At 40.8% G+C, this 23,021-nt stretch overlaps 1 non-coding gene across 1 annotated transcript; it reads right to left on the reverse strand.

Moving 5' to 3' along the window:
* Positions 1-22,283: 22,283 nt before the first annotated feature.
* On the reverse strand, positions 22,284-22,427 carry LOC142455890 (small nucleolar RNA SNORA48). Its single transcript, XR_012786001.1, has one exon. It is a non-coding gene; the product is annotated as a small nucleolar RNA SNORA48 (small nucleolar RNA).
* Positions 22,428-23,021: the final 594 nt, after the last annotated feature.

The raw sequence follows: 23,021 nt of genomic DNA on the forward strand, positions 1-23,021 counted from the left end.
TTTGCCTATAGAGTCTCTCAAGATTGCAACTCAATATTTGATTTTTTCTTTAGTTTTGTCAATTTAATGTATATGGAGTGTTTTATTCCTCTTGTTTGTTTGTTTTCGAACTCTAGCACTGTGCACATTTCATTATAATATTTGTCTTCTCCAGCTGCTCTTTGGAATTTTCTGTTGAATTCTTTCGCCTCATCATTTCTTCCATTTGCCTTAGCCACTCAGTGGTTAAGAGCAAGTTTCAGCATCTCTTTGGTTTTTTTTCTTTATTGTTCTTTTAATGACCCCTTTCTTCCTCATAAATGATATTCTTGATGCCCTCCAACAGCTCACCAGATCTTTGTGTTCAGTGCATCAAATCTGCTCTTTGCATGCTCTCCAAATTCATGTGGGATAGACTCAAGGGAGTATTTTGGCTCTGGTGGGCTTCTTTTAATTTTCTTCAACTTCAATCCATACTTATATATGCGTGCTTCATGGTTTCTCCACAGTCAATCCCTGACTAGGACTTACCTGCTGATGGAGCTTCTCCACCGTCTCTTCCCACCGATGTAATCAATTTGTAGACAATTTCTATGTCTTCCATCTGGAGAACCCATGTGTATAGCTGCAGTTAGTGTTTTTGAAAAAAAGATATTTGCAATAAACGTCATTGATCCTTCAAAATATGATCCTGCTATCTCCAGCTTCATTTCTAGCACTAAGACCATATTTGCCAACTACTGTTTCTTCCCCTTTGTTTCCAACTTCTGCATTCCAATCACCAATGATTATCAACATATCCTGGTTGCATGGTTGATCAATTTCAGACTGAATATTGATAGAATTCTTCGAGTTCTTGATCACTAGCTTTTGTGGTTTAGTGTAAAAATTTTAATAATAGTCATATTGACTGTATTTCCTTGAATGTGGTTGGCAGGGGTGCCAGCCCCTCACCACTAGTCGTGGGTTTAATAAGCACAATTGTGTGGTTCAGATATATAAATATTATAATAAAGTCATAGAGAGCATGAGAGATAGAGGAAAGATTGAAATGATGGAGTCAGACATATTTCATAGTAGCATGCTCACCTCAGCCCCACTTGCTGGTCCACGTGGAGAGAAGGGGAAAGGGAACAGGGGAGTGAGGACAGGAGAGGAGAGAGGGAACCAATGAGAAGTCCAGGGAGCAGCCAAGAGAGCGATCTTTATTGCTAACCCAGGCCTATATGCCTTTGGGGGGAGTGCAAGCCCACTAATTACAGGTAAAGACATGTCACAGGAAGGGGTTACACTATAGGGTATTCAGCAACGAGAGGGGGACAATCTAGGGATATACACGCAATAGGAAGAGGAGGAATTGGGGGTATACATGTGACAAGAAGGGCAGATCCTAGATTCAGGGTGGCAGCTAACTTTGGATGTCACTGAGCCGGTTTGATCTGTTGTCTGGATCTCCATAGGAACCATTATCAGTAAGGTGTAAACCCCACCTACAGGAACCAAGGTAATGGTTGAAAGCCTTTAGGGAGTAGCCCATTGTCCTTAACAGCAAGGAATGGGCCTACCTGCTAGCAATTGAATGCCTTCTGGAAGATGTCTCTAAGCATCTGACCTCCCACCATATGCTGGCAAAAAGCCCCTAAAGTTTGTCATGTCCTTGGGAGAGGCAAGCTAGGGAAAAGACTCTTTAAAATACCACACTTGTCTTATTTTCGGGGAAACGGGGTAGGATATTGATCTTTATAGGTTCCATTTCGTTTTCTGTGACTTCCAGTTTTTCTGGATTCATCCTTCTTACATTCCAGTTTCCTGTTACAAGATTTTTGAATCTCTTTCTTCTCATTTTAAGTTGTCCCTATCAGAAAATAAAGATCCTGCAGGCTTTACACACATGCGCTTCACTCCGATCATGTCACCATGGTGATGCGTACTTTGAGAGATCAGTTCCTCTTCAGTCACATTTTGAGAGCCTTCCGAACCCAAGGGCCCATTGTCCAGCATTGTCCCCAACAATGCTCTGCTTCCACTCATTAGGCTTTCAGGATCTGACAATGTTTTGAAGCTGTACATGGTTTTCAGGGACTACTTCCTCGGAAGTGGGCAGCCAATTCCTTCTTCATAGTCTGTTCTTGGTCTGGAAGCTCCACTGAAACCTGTTCCCCTTGAGCCACCCTGCTGGCCTTTGAAACACCAGTGACACCACTTCCAGCATTGCAGCAACACGCAAGCTGCCACAGTATGACAAACTGACAGCGGTGATATTTGCCACTGGAAAGATGAAAAATTTTTTTAAAAATGAGATATCGTTTCATCACAGCAATACCAGCAAAGTTATAAAAAAAACAGAAAACAAATGCTGTCAAGGGGGTAGAGAGACGGAAGACCTCATGCACCACTGGTGAGGCTGTAAAGTTGTGCAACCACTGGGGGAAATAGTGTAGGACTTTCTTTAAAAGTTGGGACTAGAACTACCATAAACCCGGCAATCCCCAAAAACCTTGACAGGAATAAATGTATGCAGGCCCAGGTTCATCACTGCATAGTTCACCATAGCCCAAAAGATGCAAACAACCTCAATCCTTGTCATATCAACTGCCAACAGAATAATGGATAATGCATACACTCAATGGAATGCCACTAAATGTTAAAAATCAACTCTGAGGGGACAAGACTTCCACCCCATGTGCCAAGAGGTGAATACAACATACCTGCATGAAGCAGGGAATCAATAGAGAGGTCTATGGGGCTGACCCCAATCCCAACTATGTGAACATGCTTCCCCTTCCCCCCACCCACTCCCTATCCCAAAGAATGTACTTCAGAGGACAGCACTGAAGCTACAGCTCAGGGAGAAGGGCGCATCTGAGCAGAACACACAGGGCAAGCGAAGAGGGAAGGAGAGAGAGTGGAACACATCCTGGCCCACCAAACCCCAAGGATGATATTCCTTCTTAGAGCAGCAAATGCACAGAGAGGTCCATAGGGTCAACCCCACCATGATACACAGACACAACATCCCTCATTGCCCCATAGTGCCACAGGGGACAACACTGAAGACACAGTGTGGGAATTGTGCCCGATCTGACCCCATCACAGCAGGGGAAACACTAATGGCATGCAACAGAGCAGCAAAGAGAGCAAAGCAATGAAGTTTCCAGAGTCTAGTTTTGGTATTCCCTGGGGATTATCCTATGGAGGGAGTAGCAGCTGGGGCTTTCAAAGCTCGTGAGTGGCCGTCTAAGGAGCAACCATTGGTCTCTCTGGTCTAGAAGAAAGAAGAATGCAGAAAATTGAAGCAATTAGTCCAGTGAACTAATAGACCCTGTGAACACCAGTCTGATACCTTGGCTGTCACTTCCAACTGCTCTGATAGGAATCACATTAGAAGGTTCTGTTTCGAGTGTAACAAACTTCAATTGATTCAAAACACTGTGTTAGCTGCTCAGTGAAACCCCTGAGACTACGACCCTGAGTCACCCTTCCTGTTCGATGCTAACTTACCCCCATGGTTTAATTTCCACCCGAGCAAGAGGCAGAGCTATAAGGGAAGCGAAAACACTATGAAGATATAGCATCAACGGTTTTAGTCTAACGGGAAACTATTGCCCCAGGACACAGGAGGAATGAACGCAAAAGGCACCAGGAGTTATGGGGACTGTAGTCCATGAAATGAACCAAAAATATGTATGAATTGTTGAATGGAACATTGATCTGCTCTGTAAACTTTTATCCAATTCACAATAAAGAGTTATTAAAAATGGTCTTCATTAACTTCGCTCTTAAAAAATAAATAATGTTTTTTTAAAAAAAAACACACTTTGATCTTGCTTAAAAGACAGGTTTTTAGGGATAAGCCTTCATGCAACACCCTCGCCACTCCTTAAGCCATAGGTTTTCTGAGGCCAAGATATTTACTGAAAATTGAAAATACTGAATCATGTGAGATCCTAACTCCAGTATCTATTACATAAGTAATAATGCTAGAGGTCTCCTTTTACCAGTTTCTGGACTTCAGCCATCAATATTTCTGCAGTCATGAATATTGATTCACCTAAACACTTGTTTCATGTGGGACCGGAATCCTCTAAACATGTTGCAAAGCCTCGATGACTTGGGGGGATGCTATTCACCATGAATTCAAAACTGCTTTATTCCATTGCACCCTTTTTTTAAGACAATTAATGAGATGACATACACACATGTATTTCTGAGAAAACTTGTCTGCAAGCATCCATTGTTCACAGAGACATATTTAATCTTTTTTTAAATTAAAAGATCATATTTAATCTTTTTTCCCCTTAGAATAAACCTGTCAATCTATAAACTAGAACCCCCAATAGCAATACGTTAGCACTTATCCTAATTTACCTCTATGGACTCCTGGGGTAGAGTGGTTAAGCTTTTGGCTGCAATCTGCATGGTCAGCAGTTCAAAACCACCGGCAGCTCCCAGGGAAAAAGACTGGGCTTGCTACTCCCATAATCAGTTACAGTCACAGAACCCCACGAGGGGTCAGTACGAGTCAGCATTGACTCGAAGGCAGTGATATTATGCCTTAAACAGTTTCACCCACCACCCACACAGAGCCAGCCGAAGATGGCCAGCCCAGTATTGTTTCTGCTAGCAGAGAGGCCACAGGCAACCCAGCTGTCTATGCCCAGAGAAACAGAGGCTCTGCATGCAGCGTGCACACACCGTCGTCGCCTGCCGTGATCAGACTGAAGCTCATTGAGCTAGCAACATGTGGGATGCTTGCACACAATGTTGCGTATTAAAACCAAAAACAGAAGGGTTTGAGTGTAGCTGTGTTTACACGGTAAGCACATGTTGTTTAGGTAGTTACCCCAGCAAACAGGGACAGGAGCGTGAGAAAGCGAGATGGCGAAAGAAGGGGCTGAGCAATGTGCTTCTTGAGCAACTGGGTCTCAAAGTGTGGACCTCTGGGGAACTGCCGAGATGCCTGAGATGCTTAAAAACATGGATATTCTCACCAGCTCCTGTCCAACCCTGGTTGAGGGCTGCTCCGGGAATATTAATTCTCCCAGGCTTCCCACCTGCCCTCCTTCTACAACCAGGTAGCTAGCTCTCACCTCACCTATAGTTCTTTGCTCACTCCTGCAGCATGATTCACTATTCCCATGTGGATTGAAACCAAGTGAAAGCAATGTAACTCAAGCTTTCTTCAAAAGATCTTGGGAGCCTGCAATAAAATATCATGGACCTGTATCAGAACCATGAGAAGTACAGGGATCTTGGTGGGGCACTGACAGTGGGGCGGGGGGGTGGGGCTACAGTGAGAAATAGAGTGTGATGTGTGGTACAATTCCTTATGTAAACTGAAAGCACACATGGTGTGTTTCCATAGGCCTACGATTGCTCACTAGCACCAAGTTGGTCCCTGACTTATGGAGACTCCATACACAAGGGAACAAGTCATTCTCTAGTCCTGAATGGTTACCGATTTGGTGGATCCATGGGATTTTCATTGGTTAATTTGTGAGCACAGATCACCAGGCCTTTCTTCCGCATTCTTTGTACCCTGGAAGTGCCATTGAAACCTTAGCATCATAACAACACACAACTTTCCATCACAGATGCCTGGTGACAGCATATGAAAGGCATTTTCTGGGAATTGAACCTGGGATGAAAGACAGTTATTTTACCACTGAACCTTACTTCTTCCTTTTGTGTCTCAAGAAAAGAACGGAAACTGATTTGGAAGTACAGACATGAAACCCACTGGAGTGGATTCCTGTGACGGGAGAGAATGGGGATGGAGACAGCAGAAGGGAAACTAAAACAAAACAAAATAAAGGATCGATGTTAATGGAACATGAGCTGCAGCATACGTGTACCTCAATTCTGCACGTTGAGGTCCTCAGAAATAAATAATAATGAATACCATTTTTTTTAATGAAGAGAAAAGAATCAAGTTTGGGGTAGGGGAAGGCTTGTCCTCTAAAGTACAAACAACCAGGCTACAGGGTCTGTATTCTCCACAAAACAGAAGATGCTATTTGTTACAAACCATCCTGGGAGCGATTGCCTATTGAGATAGCCAGAGAGGGGGGAAATAAAACTTCAAACAGTTACTGGTGGAGCTGAGCTGGTTGGGTGGTAAGGCAGGCTGCTCTGGGTGGGAACCCTGCAGAGAGCTAGCTGAGCCACAAGGAGATAGCTGAGTCAGCTGAAGACTGCAACATCATACAAACTAGTTCTCTGTCACTCAGACACTTTCCCCAGGAAAAACTGTGAGGGTTACCTTCCTGGCTCCACGGGGACTAACTTGATGACCTAGAAACGTGATACATAACGTAACGAGGCAGGTTGTAATTAGGATGCCTCCAGGGGTCCGCACTTTTCAGAAACCTCAACAGGAACAAGGCTGAGATCAACCACTGCGAATATCTCATCCTGGCCTGTAGTGTGTATTGCAGCACAAGCAGAGTGGGGAAGGGGAAGGAAGGGCAGGAGGGTGGAGTCTGTCCAGATGTGATGGTCTTCGGAACTCCAAAAGAAATCAAGTTCAACCTGCTATACCTCTGTACCCAGTGACCCCACATCTAGGCCTACTGGTTATCAAACAAAATTGCCTGTCAGGGGATAAGTAGCCCCCTTTTCCTACACCCTCCTCCTTGCCCTGCCCAGCAGTCTCCTAGACTAGAACCTTCCAAGGCTTTAGAAGAAGCATCTCTGCAGAACTGGGTGCATTCCCCACTTTCCAACTCTCTGTGTCTTATTCTCTCTTCCCCCATCTCTCTCTCTCTCTCTCTCTCTCCCTCTCTCTCTCTCTCTCTCTCTCTCTCTCTCTCTCTCTCTCTCTCTCTCTCTCTCTCTCTCTCTCTCACACACACACACACACACACACCAGAGGCCTAGGAGAACCTCAGGAGATCCTTTGGAAAACTGAAATCTAGATGAGGTTCAATTTTCACTCCCACAATCACGCCTATAAGGCCTTGGACATGGTACTCGCCATGAGACTCACTTTGTGGACTTGTGCAAGGCATCTTTCCTCTGAGCCTGTATTTTCTGACAAATGAGAATAATTGCCCTGCCTGTCTCTAAAAAGTGAGCGAAAAAAATCAAGCAAAATGACAGATGAGAAAGAGCGTGGGGAAATATGAAGCCCTAGACAAATTCAGTACAGGTGGTGAGTACAACTGCTCTATTGTTGGATTCTGATGGAAACTGAGGAAAGAAGTCAGACTGGTGGGAGAAAAGAGAGGGCAACTCTGCTGTTGGTTCAGCTAGCTGTTTCTCATCCAGTTTGTAAGAGACAGACACCACCGTCCCCCTGATCCATGGGGCCCATATTTCCCTCAGACAACCCCTTTCATGGATCCACACACTGTTGGTTAATTTCATTGACAGTGGTGCTGACAAACATTTGTCCTACTTTCTGCTTTGATGTATAAACAACAACAATGTTCATCATTGTTTCCTGAGCCATTCAACCAGCTCTGTGGTGTTTCCCTTCAGCAGGTTGGTCATATATGCCATAAAACAAAACCATCTTTGAAATTATCTCTCAAAGGACCAGTTAAAATTTTTTTGCCCTCCCAGGGTCATGGACATAATTCAGACTGAGATGTGTCCAAAATGAATTGATATGTACATTATTTTTGTAATATGCTGTTTCACATTATGTTTCTCCCACATAGGAAACAAAATGTTCAGGCTAAAGCACCATAATACGATCAAACAAGATTGATAATCTAGAAGAAACAGACAAATACTTAGAAATATACTATCTACCCCAATTCATTCAGGTGGATGTAGAAAACCTAAGCAGAGTCACAACAAAATAAGAAATAGAAAAGCTCGTCAAGAAAATTCCAATCAAGAAAAGCCCTGGACCAGATGGCTTCACAGGGGAATTCTAGCAAGAATTCAGTGAAGAGCTGTCACCAATTCTATACAGATTATTCCAGAATATACAAAGAGACAGAAAACTCCAGAACTGGTTCTATGACATGAGCATAACCAAGAAGAGACAGATAAATATAGACCAGTAGCCCTCATGAACACAGGGGTTCAAAATTTTTCAACGAAATTCTGGCCAATTGACTCCAACAACATGTCAGAACAAGACTTCATCATGACCAAATGGGATTCATACCAGGGATGCAAAGGTGGCTCAACAATGTTTATAGGCTCCTAATGTAAACTAATGAGATGTTAGGCATTGTTGCACCACTGCGTTGGGTCTTGAAATATCGTTTTATCATAAAACTCTACCTTCTTTTCTCGGTGTTTCATTGGTGTCTAATGGAAACAGCTTTAATAAATGATACAAGATAAAGGTCGTTAATTAGGGTCAATAGAAAATATTTTGATGACGATTTCAAGTTGTTTTGGCATTTTCATATGAAGGCTATGTAACAATTCTTTAATGATTGCTATAGCTAGTTTTGAAAAACATAAAATGCAAAACATTGAAAAATATATATTAAGAAGATTATAAATGTTGATAAATGTTTTGGAAAATATAACAAATGGAAGAAAAGAGGGTTTTTTTAATTAAATTGGAAAACATTTACAATTTTGTCTTGGAATTCCAGTCCTCTTCCATTAATGATTTCAGTGGGCTAGTTTTGTGTAAGAAATAGGGTGTTAGCATGGTTGTATTAATCCAAAAATTTGTTGATACTCTTTAAACTTTAATGCAATTGGCATGTATGTACTTTTTTTCAAATGAAAGATGATAATAAAAACTTTTTTCAAAAGAAAAGAAATACAATCAAAGTAATCCACCACAAAAATATTTCTGATAAAAAAGCACTCAGCAAAATAGTAATAGTAGGAAATTTTCTCAACATAATAAAAGCCATATATGAAAATCTTACAGCCAAGAATTCAATGAGGAGAAATTGAAAACATTTCCCCTGACAACAGGAACTAGACAAAGATTCAACATTGTGCTGAAAGCCATACCCAGAACCATTAGACAACAGAAAGAAATCAAGGGAATATTATTGGACAAAGAAGAAATTAAATGCTCACCACTTACAGACAATACAATTTTATAAATAGAGAACCCCAAAGACTCTATAAAAAATAATGGTTGCAAACAATCAACGTATTTGATAAAATAGCATGATACAAGATTAATGAGTAGCAATCAGTTGGAATCCTATATACCTATGGCCCATCAACCATATATCAATTCCTTTACATTTACCTCTCAAAAAACACTTTGAAAAAATAGTGGTGTTAACAAACCCAGGGACAAGGGAACAACAAGTGATCCAAATTGGTGGTGAGGTGGCTGTGGGAGGCCTGGTAGGGCATGATCAAAGGTAATGTAAGGAAGAGGTATTGCTGAAACCCAGGTGGGGACAGAGCATGATAACGGAACAGGAAAAAGTCAAGGGAAAAAGAGGAAAGAACTGGGAGGCAAGGGCATTTATAGAGGTCTAGACAAAGACATGTACATATGCAAATATATATATGAGGATGGGGAAATAGATCTATGTGCCTATATTTATAGGTTTAGTATTAAGGTGGCAGAAGGCCATTGGGCTTCCACTCAAATACTCCCTCAATGCAAGAATACTTTCTTCTATTAAATTGGCATTCTATGGTACTCACCTTCCCGACACAACCGCTGAAGACAAAGCAGATGAATAAGCAAATGTGCTGAAAGCCAAGCTGATGGTGCCTGGTTATCAAAAGACACCCTCTAGCTCAGAAGCAACAAAGCCCACATGGAAGAACACACCAGCCTGTGTGATCACGAGGTTCCGAAGGGATCAGTTATCAGGCATTAAAGAACAAAAAATCATATCATTGGGTGCACATCTCCAAGATATGCTCTCTGAGGACAAAAGGGAGCATAAGCACACATGACAAAGGAAGCTGATGGTGCCCAGCAAGCAACAAAGCCCGCATGGAAGAAGCACACCAGCCTGTGCGACCACGAGGTGTCGAAGGAATCAAGTATAAGGCATCATCAGAACAAAAAAATCTTACCATAGTGAATGAAGGGGGAAGTGCAGCGTGGAGACCCAAAGCCCATTTGTCGGCCACTGGAGATACCGTCACAGAGGGGTCTAAGGGAGGAGATGAGTCAGTCAGGGTGTGATGTAGCACTGATGAAGAATACAGCTTTCCTCCAGTTCCTAAATGCTTCCTTCTCCCCCCTCCCCCCTCACTATCATGATCCGAATTCTACCTTGCAAGTCTGGATAGAGCAGAGGATGTGCACTGGTGCAGATAGGAGCTGAAGACAGAGGGAATCCAGGGCGGATGATACCTTCAGGACCAGGGGTGTGAGTGGCGATACTGGGAGGGTAGAGGGAGAATGGGTTGGAAAGAGGGAACTGATTACAAGAATCTACATGTGACCTCCTCCCTGGGATGAAGGGAGATGTCGGACAGAGCAAGATATGACAAAATAATAATTTATAAATTATCAAGGGCTCAAGAGGTAGGAGGAGCAGGGAGGGAGGGGGAAAAAGAGGACCTGACACCAAGGGCTTAAGTGGAGAGCAAATGCTTTGAAAATGATGAGGGCAATGAGTGTATAGATATGCTTTCCACACTTGATGTATGTATGGATTGTGATAAGAGTTGTACGAGTCCCTAATAAAACGTTTCCAAAAACAAACAAAAAACAAAAAGACAAAATAGCTGGGGTCTGTGTTTCCAGATGGGGGGAGAAGGTGAAGGTCATTCAGTTGCCGCCATACAGCATTGTTCTAAGGTCACCTCAAATCAACAGACACTCCTAGAGGGATGATAGTCAACCTCTCTGGAAATTCAAATCAAGATGTGGGAAGAGAGGTGTGTATATCTCGGAGAAAGCGATTACACTTCTGTTGATAGATTAACTGGGTGAAGCAATAACCCCCAGGAAAAAAGGCTTAACAATACTTAGACCCCAAAGGGAGAATATACCCAGTACTGTTTTCCTAATTGGCACTTTGGGCCTCGTTTCTATCCAGCTCTTGATGACCCAGGCCTTGTGCTATAGACTACAGGAAATTTCACTCCGTCCTTTCAAAGCCTAAAGCATTCTTCATAAGCCACACTCAAAGGACTCATAGAAACCCCACAAAGTGAACTGAGCTTTACCTCAAACTCACCTGCAGCAGATTTAAGGAACTGACATCTTTCTTGGACTTACAGCTGACGTGTCCTAGCATGAAAAGAAGCACATCCTTGTTCGCCCAAGGTTATGGAATTGGTGGGCCTTAAACTTGGCTTGAAATCTCTTGCTTTGAGGGTACCCAATGGAGGTTGGCTAGAACTACCATGAATTCGCTATTTTAATGCTCTCCTTGCTTTCTTAGGACATTTATTAGTCTTGGAGACATGTGAATGAGGGTCATTTAAAGGGCTGCCTTAATACGAACCCCATCCAACTGATCTCTTATTGTTTATTTTATACCCTGCTACACTGCTAGATTTTTCAATTAGCTCGAGCATTTGCTTAATTGAATCTTTGGTGTCTTCTATACATAGGATTATGTCATCTGCGAATACACAGATTTTTATTTCTTCTGTGCCTGTGTGGATAGCTTTATTTTTGATGTCTCATGGCTCTATCTAAAACTTCCAGAATTATATTAAATAAAGGTCTTGATAAAGGGCAACCTTGCCTAGGTCCCATTCAATAAAATTATTTCAATTTCTCTCCATTCAGTGAGATGTAGGCTATTACTTCCACATATAGGGTCTTTTATGATGTTGAGGAATTTCCCTTCTCTACCTGCTTTGCTGGGTGTTTTTATGAGGAATGGATGTTAAATTTTATGCAATGCCTTTTCTGCATCATTTGACGTAATCATATGGTTCTTCCTTATTTTGTTTATGTGGTGAATTACATTGATTCTTTTTCTAATATTAAACCATCCTTGCATATTTGACATGTATCCCATTTGATCATGATCTAGCATATGTTTAATGCTTAGTTGAATTCTGTTGGCTAGTATTTTATTGAATATATTGGCATCTAGATTCATTAGAGCTATCGGTCTGTAAGTTTCAATTCTGGTGATGTCTTTGCCTGGTTTAGCTATCAGAGTTATAGTTGCATCATAAAATGAGTTTGGTAGTATATTGTGCATTTGTATATTATAGAATCATTATATATAATTGCTATCAAGTCTTCTCTGAATATTTGATAGACTTCCCCACTGGAACCATCTGGTACCGGACTTTTTGATGTTGGGAGGTTTTTTGTTGTTGTTGTTGTCATCATTTTCTAAGAGTTTTATTAGCATATGATTCACATATTGCACAATTCAATATTTCATTCACATCAGGAAGAGTTGTATAATCATGACCACAGTCAATTTGAGAACATTTTCTTCATGCTCTGACTCATCATTTTTAGCTCCCCGTTCCCTGCCCCCACAACCTCTCCTGGCATACCCCAAGGAAACATTAATACAGTGACTTTCTCTATAAATTTACCTATCCTGTATTTTATATACAAAAAAGCACCAAAATAAACAAAATTAACAAGAATAACAAAGTAAAACAGATAAAGAACTTCCACTGAAAAGGAAGCAGGACATTTTTAAATGAAAACAAATTTAAGTGGATCATAAGGGAGATCAGATAATAAGGTGCTAAATTTTAACCTAACTGCATCTGCAACAATCCACTTTCCAGTGCCCTCTGTATATTAGCAAGGCTGTTCCCATCCTGGTGACGGTCACCGGGGACTCACCAGGGGATTGATTAATCTAGGTGTATTCCCTTTCACTTTATTGTTTTTAACTGAAACAGTGTTAAAATGGGTCAAAAGGGATATCAAATGATAAGATATTTTTTTCATGACTAGATCTATTTCTTCTTGTTATAGGCTTGGCATTTTCAACAGCATTCTGTGATAACTTAGTTTAATAATGAATTTCTACAAATGTATCCAATTCTTCTACATTTTAAATTTTGTTGTAATACAGTTTTTCATAATACTGAGTTCTTGTATATTTAGTCTCATTTGGTTCTGTTGTAATATCCATTTTATTTATAATTTGTAGAATTTGGTTTTTTCTCATTCTTTTCCTTAGTTAGTTTTGCCACTGGTTTATCAATTTTGCTAATCTTTGCAAAGAACCAACTTCTCATCTTATTAGTTTTCCTGTAGTTTAAATTTTTCAGATTAATTTATTTCTACCCTAATATTTACTTCTCTTCTTCGAGTAGCTGATGTTTGTTTGGTACTTTTTTCCAGTTGTAGTCAATGCATTCAGGTGTTTGTTTCCATTCTTTGTGCCTTAGTGAAGTGTGCAGATATTGCAATGAACTGCTTGTGAGTACTGCTTTTGCCATGTTGTACTTTCAGTCTCATTGATACCAAGGGATTTTTACATTGTGTTCTCTATTTCTTCAATTACCCAGTGTTTCTTGAATAAAGTGTTATTCAGTTTCTTGGTAATTGGTTTGTTGGAGTTGATCATTCCATGGTTGATTTCTAATTTTACAGTGGGATCATCAGAAAACATGGCTTGTATTAACTCAATGTTTTTGAATTTATGCATGCTTGCTTTATGACCTAAAATGCGGTCTATTATAGAATAGCTTCTGTGGGCAATAGATTAGAAAGTGACATGAATTTTTGTTGGGTGAAGTGTTCTATAAATACCTATGAGAGCCACTTGATTTTGTTAGCCTAATTGTATCTTTGATTTTCCAGTTGACCGATTTTTAGTTGAGAGTGATGTATTGAAGTCTCCTAGTGTGATCATATTATGATCTATTTGTCTATTCATTTGTGTACGAATTTGAGTAAATATTTTTATGGTCTATCACTTGATGTATATATTGATTGTGGTTATGATTCTTTGCTCAATTAATGTTTTCATAATTATATAATGACCTCCTTTGTCTCTCATTTGTCATTAAATTGGATATCTACCTTACTACTCCAGCTTTGTTTTGACTGCCATTAGCTTGATATATATTTTTCCATCTTTTGAATTTTAGTCTTTGTTTGTCTTTATAGCTAAGGTACATTTCTTATAAATATCATATTAAGATTGATAATTTTTTATCCATTCCATTAGTTTTTGTCTATTAACTGGTGAATCCAGTCTGTTAGCATTCAGTGTTGTTAGTGATAAATATGATTTTGGTGATGCCATTGTGTCATATGTTTTATGATGGTATTGGTTATAGTTTTCATGATGCTTTTTTGTATTGGGTTCCTGATGTTTTTCTGTTGTCTTATTTCTTATTTTGCCTTTTTTGTTTTTATCTTATTGTTAGTCTTGCTTACATGGTTTTCATCTTGCTTGTTCTGATGGAATGTTAAGTTTTCCTTTGTAAGTTGTTTGTTCTTTTGTGGTTTTCTTTCCAATTTCAAAGTGGGTTATTGTATTTTGTGAACAGTTTGATATCTTCTCTGATTATCTAGTGTCTGTTCTGTCACCTATGCTTTCATTCACTTGTTTGTTTTTATATTTATAGCACAATGTTGTCTATAGTTCCTTGTTTTAATTATTTATATAAAATATATATTATATATATGTATATAGCCAAGGGACATTGTTTTAATTTTCAATACCCTAAAGTCATATTATCTCAAGTATGCTTTTAAGTGCTCATTTTCCATCTACATATTTTCTTTTTTTGTCTTTATTTATTTTAATTAAAAGATCATTTTATTAGGGGTTCTTACAACTCTTTTAACAATCCATACATCCCTTGCATCAAGCATATTTGTACATATGTTGCCATCATTCGTTTCTTTATTTTTTTAACATTTTATTAGGGACTCATACAACTCTTATCACAATCCATACATATACATACATCAATTGTATAAAGTACATCTGTACATTCTTTGCCCTAATCATTTTCAAAGCATTTGCTCTCCACTTAAGCCCTTTGCATCAGATCCTCTTTTTTCCCCCTCCCTCCCCGCTCCCCCCTTCCTCATGAGCCCTTGAAAATTTATAAATTATTATTTTGTCATAGCTTGCCCTATCCTATGTCTCCCTTCACCCCCTTTTCTGTTGTCCGTCCCCTAGGGAGGAGGTCACATATAGATCCTTGCAATCGGTTCCCTCTTTCCAACTCCCTCTCCCTCTATCCTCCCAGTATCACCCCTCACATCCCTGGTTTTGAAGGTATTATCCACCCTGGATTCCCTGTGTCTCCAGCTCCTATCTGCACCAGTGTACAACCTCTGCTCTATCCAGATTTGCAAGGTAGAATTCAGCCTTGTTTTAATTTATTTAGTTCTGTTTCACTTTGAGTATTGACTTTTTTTTAGGTTGTTGTCTTTATGGATTTCTGTCCATAGAATTCCTTTTAAACATTTTTTTGTAAATGTGGTCTTGTTTTCCTAACTCCTGTACCTTTTCTTGACTGTTAATATCTTTATTTCTCCCTCATATTTGACAGATAATTTTGCTGGAAAGAGGATTCTTGGTTAGCAATTTTTTTTCTTTCAGTGTTTTAAATATATCATTCCATTGTCTTTTTACTTAAGTGGTTTTGGTGGAAAAATCTGAGCTTTTCCTGATGCTTGACCTTTGTAATTATTCTTTCTGCCACGCAGCTTTCGGCATTGTTTTCTTATCCTTAATGTAGAAATTTTGATTATTGTAAATCAAGGTGATATTTTTTAGGGTCATTTCTGGTTGGCATTCTATAGACTTTCTGCAGAGTTCATGTTCTGATATGATGATTTTGTGTTCTGATGATATGGTAGGGAAGTTCTCCTCTAAAACTTCATTGACTATTTGTCGGCAGTTATTATTTCTTCTTTCTGTTCTGGGAACATTAACAACAAGTATATGTTGTTTTTTGACTTTCCCAACTTGTAAGATGTGATGAGGTTCAGATGAATAAATAGGAAAACACATGATTGTGTAACTCAAAAAATAAACTAAACACCTGGAAAGGGTTATGAACAGCTGTCCAAAGCCAACTCTAAGGATATGAGCCACTCTATTCCATTTTCCAAGCCAACTCTGACACTAGAGCAGGCGAGAGCCTAACTCGTCCTGATCTGAAGTAATATATCCCCTACTGCTGAGCTGGGACAGACATGAGGAATTGGGAAGAAAGGGATAGAATACTATGTGGGCTACTTCATGATAACAGTGACATTCGAGACTGGATATGCACCTTTTTATCTGCATGGAAGTCTGCCTCATTCAGAAACCAGCCAGGGCCATGTGCCAGCCTGGCAAAGTGTGTTCTGACCAACAGTGCATCACTGCTCACTTTGCCTCTCCCTGAGACTTGGGTCTTCTCCATCTCTGACTGCTATTTCCCAATCTTCGTTACCTTAGTGACACAGACAGAACCAGGGACTTCCGGGAATGCTGGGGGTGGAAGGGTTGCTGATCCTGGAGCTCCCAGCAGGTTTCCAATGCATTTGGAGGATGCAGGTGAATAAAACCTTGCCACGGTGGAATAAATGACAAGTTGCTGCCAACTCAATCCCAACTCATAGCAGTCCCATGCCTACAGAACAGACGTCTCCATAGGGTTTCCAAGCCTGTGACTTTCCAAACCAGGTCACCAAGCCTTTCTTGCAAGACATCGTTTGGGCGTTTTTAAAGGTGAACCTTTTGGTTAGTGGCCAAAAACTTGTCACTTTTGCAACTCAGAGACTTCCTTCGTCATGTACTCTTTTATTTAGTATTACGTAAGTGGGTCACTTAACTGATGTGACCCAATTATAGGTCAAACTGTCATTTTGTCTGAGTCCTAGTGGCACAGGGGAGGAAGCATTTTGGATTTTTGAGTAAAAGATTGCTCTATAAACCATATAGACACTCTGTGGGAGAAAGACAAGGCAGATATAATAATACAGCCTCCAAAACCCGATGCTGAGTTCTGTTCCATTGCTTCAGGCTCACTGAATTGGAATCAACTTGATGGCAATGAATCTGGTTTTTTAGTTAGTCATTTGGGGCCTACTGAGGAGATGGCTTGAGGAGAACCCATTATGACCTATGTGGTTTTCTCACCAAAAGTGCGTGACTCAAAACTAATAAGAAAACAGTCAGACACTCCCAGTGTTTTGAGGACTCCTGCAAAACATCTTGTGCAGAATCTTCCAAACTTTCCATGTCAGAGAAGTCAAAAGAGAAGGTGGTGATAGAAACTGGAACTCTGCTCTAGACTATAGGAGGATCAGGAGAAGCAGTAACTAAATTTAATGAGTGATCTTTGAGTAAACATGATTAGGTCAGTATGAATAAGGATTTTATATTTAATCATTGTACAGAGCAGTGTTTAATTTCCGGGGTGGGTTATCATACTGGTCAGATTATCATACAGTCAGGAAGAAAAACTGTCTTGATTCTCAGGAGATCCACACGTTTAAAGATGGAGTGTCAGGAAAGCTACAACTAACTCTCAAGTGGTTTAAAAGCAGTGTGTTTAGAGGTGGATGTGAGCGTGGGCATGCATGAAGTTGTGGAGAGAGACAGAATGGAAACGTGACTATTGGGGGAATCACAATGAAGGGAGTACTGCTGCTGAATGTGCTCATCATTTAACCTTACAATAGGTTTGACATTTTTCCAAATAAAAAGTTGGCGGGAAATTCAGTAGGAGTATCTAAACTGGAAAGCTAAGAAAAAGAACACCAGAAATAAAAGACTGCTTAAAGAAGTAGAGACAAAGAAATGCCAGACAGAACATTCATAAGGGTCAACAGACACACCTGGAACTATTTTTATAGGCTTTATTTTTTCACATCTATCTATGTAAGATAGGCAGGATAAACATTCCTGAAGAGAAAATAATGGGACCGATGGTTCCAGGGAGACATGGGAAAGGGGGAGGAGGGGGAAAGGAAGGTGGGAGACAACAAACCCACAGACATGGGAACAAATGATCTAAAATCAATGTCGAGGATGGCGTAGAACGCCTGATGGGGGTGGATCAAGGGCAATGTGGCTGAGAGGAAGCACCAAGAGCCGAATGAAGGTCAAACATGATGGTGGAACAAGAGGAAAGTAAAAGGAAATAGAGGAAAGAAATAGGAGGCAAAGGACATTTGTAGAGGTATAAATACAGGCATATACATATGTAAATCTATCTACAACGATAGATATATATCTATGTGTACATAGATCTATGTACATATATTTATATGTTAAGTATTAAGGTAGCAGATGGACATTGGGTCTCTACTCAAGAAGTCCCTCAACATGAGAACACTTTTTTCTAATAACCTGGCATTCTGTGATACTCACCTTACCGACAGGATCACTGAAGACAAATGTGTGCATAAGCAAATGTGGTGAAGAAAGTTGATGGTGCCCAGCTATTACAAGATATTGCATCTGGGGTCTTAAAGGTTTGATGTTAAACAAGCAGCCATCTAGCTGGGAAGCAACAAAGCCCATATGGAAGAAGCACACCAGTCTGTGTGATCATTAGATGTCCACAGGATCAGATATGAGGCATAAGAAGAGCCAAAACAAACAATCATATCAATGTGAATGGGGGCAGAGGGGAAGTGGAGACCCAAAGCCCATCTGTAGACAATTGGACAGCCCCTCACAGAAGGGTCACAAGAAATGGACGAGCCAGCCTAGGTGCAGTGTAGCACCAAGGAAACGTGCAACATTCCTCAAGTTTCTGACTGCTTCCCTCCATTTCCCCACCACTATCATGACCCCAGTTCTACCTTACAGATCTGGCTAGAACAGGGCATGCACACTGGTACAGATAAGAGCTCTTGACAAACATGCAGAATTCATGACAGGTAACCCCCTCAGGAATAATGGGAGTAGCAATACCATGAGGGTAGGGAGAAGGTCAGGGGAGAAAGGAAGAACCGATCGCAATGATTGACACATACCCTACCACCACCACCACCTAGGGTGATGGAAAACAGAAACATGGGTGGGAGACAGCAGGTGCTGTTAGATATGAAAATAATAATAACTTATCATTTATCAAGGGTTCATGAGAGTGGGAGGAAGGGAAAAAATGAGGAGCTGATACCAAGGGCTCAAGTAGAAAGAAAATGGTTCAAAAGGAACAATCACAACGTACTGTACAAATGTGCTTGACCCAATAGCTGTATGGATTATCAGAGTTATTAGAGGCCCCAATAAAATTATGTTTAAAAAAGAAAAGAAACGGCAGACAGGAGGAAAGAAAGGAATGATAGTCTATGAAGGAAGGGAGAAGGGAAGGCAGGGAAAGGTGGGGGAGGGAAGGAGGAAGGAAAGAAGGAAACGGTAGTCCAAATTCTAGTTTCATCACTCGTGTGACCTCTGATAAATTACCTTGCCATCGCTCAAGTTCTTCTGGAAAATGTGGATAATTGTAGCATCTTCCACAAAGGCTGTTGTGAGGATTAAATAAGCATGCTAAGTATTTGCATGGTGCCTGGTACAGGCGAAGTGTCCCAATTTATCTCCGTCTTTTCATTAGGAAAAGATTACATCTCATTTACAAGCTGATTTTCAGGAAAAAAATACATTAACACCTAATAAAAAAGGCAAGATCATCAGGGTAGTGTATCTCTTTATTACCCTACAATTTGCAAAGGCCAGTAACAGACTGAAAGGAAGCAGGTCTGGATCAGCCCAAATACTCCAACCAATCCAAACCCAGTGCATTGCTGGAACTCAGAGTGACGCTGTAGAGCAAATAAGATCACCCCATATGGTCCCAAGGGTGACATCTTAACAGAAGCAAACTGACACATCTTTCTTCTGTGGGAGGGCTGGTGAGCCCAAACTTCTGACCTCTCAGAAAAGGTAATAGGAAGTCAACACCTCCCTGAGATGCATTGGGATTCTCTGAATGTCACTCCATCAAGTGTAATTTTGATCTGCTCCAGGCTCAGTTATGTCTCCTTTCTGCTCTTGTGACTTGTGAGCAATGTCAGTTATACAGTTGGCTAATACCCTTCCTTCTGCGTACATATTAGGGTATAACCTGGTCCACAGAAGTTTCCTGAACACTTGGCTAGCGCACAACTTATTGGCAATAAAGATGCCCACATCTTCTCCACTCCCCATCAAGTTGGAGAACCTGTTGTTGTTGTTGTTGTTGTTGTTGCTTTTAGATGCCATTGAGTCGATTCCAGCCCATAGCAACTTATTGCATAGCAACACTGCCCGGTCTGCATCATCCCCACCATTGTTCCTAGGTTTGACACCGTTGTTGCACTGGGTCAAACCACCTTGACAAAGGACTTCCTCTTTTTTGCTGCCCCTCTACTTTTCCAAGCACAATGTCCTTCTCCAGGGATGAATCTCTCCTGACAACATATCCAAAATATTTGAGACAAAGTCTCACCATCCTTACCTTAAGGAGCACGCTGGCTACACTTCTAACAAGACAACTGTGTTAGTCTGGGTTGACTAGCGAAACAAATCCAGAGACACTCATATGTGTATAAGAAAGAACTTTATATAAAAAAAGTAATTGTATATTAAGAAAACATCCCAGATCAAGTTGATAAGTCCGATACCAGTTATTAAATTCTTCTTCAGACTCATACAACACAAGCAATGGCACCAAATGCAGAAAGATCACAGGAGTGGCTGGAAAGTCTTGTGGATCCAATGGCAGTAGAAGTATCTCAGTCTTGCTGTGAGTCTCCAGGTGGCTTCTCCAACTCCAGGGCTGTGGCTCCATCGGTGTAGCTCAATGTGGCTTGTTATCAAGAATGTCTCACAAGGAGAGAGTGTGTTCCCGCCTTCAGGGAGGAAGACAGGAGTTCCCAGAATCCTCAGGGGAAGTCTATGCCCACACGGAGGCCTCACTGGCTGTGACCTGATTGACAGGATAGACTCCACCCCTTCACAAGTTGACAGATTAGGTAACTGCCACAATAACCATGTTTGTCCTTTTTGTAGTCCGTGGTGCTTTCAATGCTCTTCACCAACACCACAATTCAAATGCATCAGTTCTTCTTCACTCTTCCTGTCCAAGTTTCACTTCTTTCACATGCATACGAGGAGTTGAAAATACTGTGGCTTTGGTCAGCTGTAGTCTTCCAAATAGCATGCTTAGTCTTCAAAATAGCATTCTTGCCTGTCAATACTCTAAAGAGATCTTGTGCAGCAGATTTAACCAATGTAACATATTTTTTGATCCGTTGACTAATGCTTCCATGAGCATTGATTGTGAATCCAAGCAAGACAAAATTCTTGGCAACATCAAACTCTTCATCGTTTATCATGATGTTACCCATTCGTCCAGTTGTGAGGATTTTGGTCTTCTTTACATTGAATTGTCATCCATATTGAAGGCTGCAATCCTGACCTAAATCAGCAAGTGCTTCAAGGCCTCCTCACTTTTAGCAAGCAAGATTGTGCCATCTGCACATCACAGGTTGTTGATAAGTCTTCCTCCAATCCTGATGCCTCATTCTTCATTTAATCCAGCTTTTCTGATGATTTTCTCAGCATACAGATCAAAAAGGTATGATGAGAAGATACAACCCTGATGCACACCTTTCTTGATTTTAAACAGTGCAATATCCCTTGTTCTGTTCCCATAACTGCCTCTTGACCATGTACAAGTTCCACACAAGCACAATGAAATGCTCTGAAGTTCATTCTTTTCAAGGCTATCCATTGGTTTGTTAGGATCTACACAGGTGAATGCCTTGGCATTGTCAATAAAGCACAAGTAGACATCTTTCTGATTCTCTGCTTTCAGCCAAGCTCCATCTGACATCAGCAATTATTGTTCCAGGTCCTCTTCTGCAAATGGTCTGAACTCCTGGCAGCTCCCTGTCAATGTACTGCTACAAGTATAGTTGGATGCTCTCAGCAAAATGTTGCTTGCGTGTGATATCAATGATAGTGTTCCATAATCTGAGCATTCGCTTGGGTCACCTTTCTCTGCAACAAGTAGAAATATGGATTTCTTCCAGTCAATTTGCCAAGAAACTTTCTTCCAAATTTCTTGGCATAGACCAGTGTGTGCTTCCAGGGCTTCATCAGCTTGTTGAAACATTTAGATGGGCATTCCATTAATTCCTGGGCCCTAGTTTGGGGCTAATAATTTTAGTGTGGCTTGAATTTCTTCCTTTGGGACCATTGACTCTTGCTCGTCTGCTGCCTCCTGAGATGTTGAGATGTAAACTAGTTCTTTAGGATAGAGTGACTGTGTATGTTTTTCCATTTTCTTATGATACTTCCTGCATCACTCAGTATTCTGCCCATTGAATCAAGATTTACGGAGGTTGAATTTTGTCATGACTTCTTTCCGTTTAAAATATATTGAACATGATCGTTTTCTATTTCTTTTGGTGGGGTGGGTTTCAAAGTCTAGGTTTTTGCACATTTCATTATAATATTTTACTTTTTCTTCTTGAGCTCCCCTTTGACACTTTTCTTTTTTTTTAATGTGTCCTAGGCATGAAACAGCTCTGGCCATGATCTAGGCATCAAGCTAGGATGAACAAAGGACTGCCAGTCTGCTCTGCCCCTGACTGATATAAGAGCACCACCACCAATCAGGTGTCTCTTTACCCATAGCCAGGGGTACCTTTGACACTTTTTTATTGAACTCTTTGATTTCATCATTTCTTCCATTTGCACTAGCTACTTGTGTTGACTAGAGAAACAAATCCAGAGACACTCATATGCGTGTAACAGAGAACTTTATATCAAAGAGTAATTGTATATTAAGAAAGCATTCCAGCCCAGTCTAGATCAAGTCCATAAGTCCCATATGTCCAATACCAGTCTATAATTTCTTCAGACTCATGCAACACATGCAATGATGCTGAATGCAGGAAGATCGCAGGCCATTGAGTGGAAAGTCTTGTGGATCCAGTGGCAGTGGAAGCATCTCAGTGCTGGTGTGTGTCTCCATGTGGCTCCTCTAGCTTCAGGGCTCTGGTTCCAACAGGAGTCTCCATGTGGCTTCTCAGCAGGAAGACCAGCAGAGTGTCTGTGTGTATCTGGCCTCCAGTCAGCTATTTATCTCCGTTGCACCTCCAAATGAGGTCATCAAGCTGTGATATGATTGGCAGGCTAGACTCCACCCCTTCACAAGTTGACAGGAGATTATGTCTCCTGCCACACTATGCTTAAGACTAAGTTTCAGATTCTCTTCTGACATCCACTCGGACCTTT

This window comes from Tenrec ecaudatus, chromosome 8, assembly GCF_050624435.1.
Source record: "Tenrec ecaudatus isolate mTenEca1 chromosome 8, mTenEca1.hap1, whole genome shotgun sequence".
In the NCBI taxonomy this organism is placed as follows: domain Eukaryota; kingdom Metazoa; phylum Chordata; class Mammalia; order Afrosoricida; family Tenrecidae; genus Tenrec; species Tenrec ecaudatus.